This window comes from Solea solea, chromosome 17 (assembly GCF_958295425.1).
Source record: "Solea solea chromosome 17, fSolSol10.1, whole genome shotgun sequence".
Classification (NCBI taxonomy): domain Eukaryota; kingdom Metazoa; phylum Chordata; class Actinopteri; order Pleuronectiformes; family Soleidae; genus Solea; species Solea solea.
Window position 1 is genome coordinate 24822705 of NC_081150.1, and position 2677 is coordinate 24825381.

Here is a 2677-nt window from a genome sequence, read left to right on the forward strand (position 1 = left end):
GGAGTTATATGGTCTCTCTTTCTAGTTCCTGTCAGAACTCGTGCTGCAGGATTTTGAATTAACTGTGATTTAAGTGATTTATTTAGATTATTGATACGTGATTCCAATCCAATCCAATCCAACTTTATTTGTTAAACACAGAATAAATAAAAGGCATAATAAGTAAAAGGTTCAAAATGAGATAAAACAGCTTAAAATAAATTAGAATCATAAAAACACAATAAGAAATAGCAACCATACAATAAAAAACAATAAATTCTATTCAAATTAAAATAAGTAAAATAAATAAAAACCAAATGTCTCATGAAGTGTCAAAGGCCAAAGAGAAAAGTGAAAAGTGATTGACTTGTACTGTATGCACGATGAAGGTTGCACCTTATCTGAGTGTTAGTTGTGTGCTGAGTTGTGCTTTTTTAGAGACATTTATTATGTATGTATGCTGTCGGTTTTGATGTCTAGATAATGTATTAGAATGGTGTATTAACTTGCACTATATATATCTTGCACTTTGACCCCTACCCCCTAGGACTACAGATGGAAATTAGCTACTAAGCTACAGTCTGGTACAAGCATCTCTGCTGTTTTATGGATAATGTAATTGTACACTATCCTGATAAATAAAAAAACACGTATTTTTTGAGCTCTTCCCCGTTTTTGTGAGATCTTGTTTGTGGATTATTGCATGTGTGTGCTTCTGTGAATCTGCTCAATTCTGTTTACCTGTTCCAGTCTGCGTCCTGACTTTACCTCCGTAACGCACACCACCTTCGTCATATCAGGGCGGGGGCGAGTGGAAGACAGCATTTAACACTCCGTCAGGGCATTATGAATACCTGGTGATGCCTTTCGGACTCACCAATGCCCCAGCTGTCTTCCAGTCGTTCGTTAATGACGTCCTACGCGATATGCTTAACATCTTCATCTTCGTATACCTCGATGTCATCCTAATATTCTCCCCTATTCAGACCTCCCACATTAACCATGTACGTCAGGTGCTGGAGAGACTGTTGCAGGACCACCTCTATGTAAAGGCGGAGAAGTGCGAGTTTCACGCCTGTTCGGTTTCCTTTTTGGGGTTCATCATTTCACCCGGAGAGGTCCAAGTGGTGCGTGAATGTCTGGTTCCGGACTCCAGGAAAGCCCTTCAGCATTTCCTGGGGTTCACAAACTTTTACCGGAAGTTCATTCGCAATTTTAGTTCTGTCTCGTCCCCTTTAAACTCCCTCACCTCTGTGTTGCAGTCCTTCCAATGGAACCCAGACACCGACCGTGTCTTCAGGGAGCTTAAGCACCGGTTCACCTCTGCACCCATTCTCCGTCACCCCGACCCTCACTGTCAGTTTGTGGTGGTAGTAGACGCCTCAGACTCCGCCATCCTGTCTCATAGGTCGGGTTCGGACCAGAAGCTTCACCTCTGTGCCTTCTATTCGAAAATTCCAGAAAATTATCTTGTGCAGAGAGAAATTTAGTGTGGGGAACAGGGAACTGCTCGTCATCAAATCTGCACTTGAGGAATGGAGGCACTGGCTGGAGGGGGCAGAGCAACCGTTTCTGGTCTGAACTGATCACCGCAACCTCTAGTATCTCCGGGCAGCAAAGCACCTCACCCCCAGCGAGTCCAGGTGGTCACTTTTCTTTACCCGTTTTCACTTTGTTGTTTCGTATTGTCCTGGTTCTCGCAATGTTAAGGCTGATGCCCTGTCCAGAATTCATGATTCCCCTGATACTATTGATTCTCCTGTCTCCATTCTCCCTCCTAACCTGGTGGTGGGCTCTGTCGTCTGGGACGTCAAGGAACAGGTTAAGCGCTCTCATCACTCTGACCCGCCCCTGCTGTCCTGTCCCCCTAATCGTCTCTTTGTCCCAGTGTGCTTGGTTGGGGGCATGCTTCTAAGTGGTCTTGCCATCCGGGAGAATCACGTACCGCTCAGCTTGTGGGTCGACGCTTCTGGTGGCCGGTGATGCACCGTGATGTCAGGGAGTTTGTGGCAGCCTGTCGCCTGTGGGAAACTCCTTCCTCTACTGTGCCGTCCAGATCCTGGTCCCACATCTCCCTGGATTTCGTCACCTGTTTGCCACCATCGGAGGGAACACCTGCATTCTGACTGTGGTCGATCGATTCTCCAAGATGGCACACTTAATTCCCCTGGCCAAGCGTTGAGGTGATCCTCAACGAGGTGTTTAAGCTCCATGGACTGCCCCTGGACAATGTGTTTTACATGTGTAGAAAGACACAAGCATTTGTGTTTATATGTGTAGAAAGACACAAATGTGTGTTTACATGTGTATAAAGACACAAGCATGTGTGTTTACATGGGTACAAAGACACAAATGTGTGTTTGCATGTGTACAAAGACACAAATGTGTATTTACATGTGTGCCAAGATGCAAACATGTGTGTTTACATATGTATAAAGATACAAATGTGTGTTTACATGTGTACAAAGACACAAATGTGTGTTTACATGTGTACAAAGACACAAACATGTGTGTTTACATGTGTACAAAGGTACAAATGTGTCTTTACATGTGTGCCAAGATGCAAACATGTGTGTTTACATGTGTATAAAGGTACAAATGTGTGTTTACATGTGTGCAAAGACACAAACATGTGTGTTTACATGTGTATAAAGGTACAAATGTGTGTTTACATGTGTGCCAAGATGCAAACATGTGT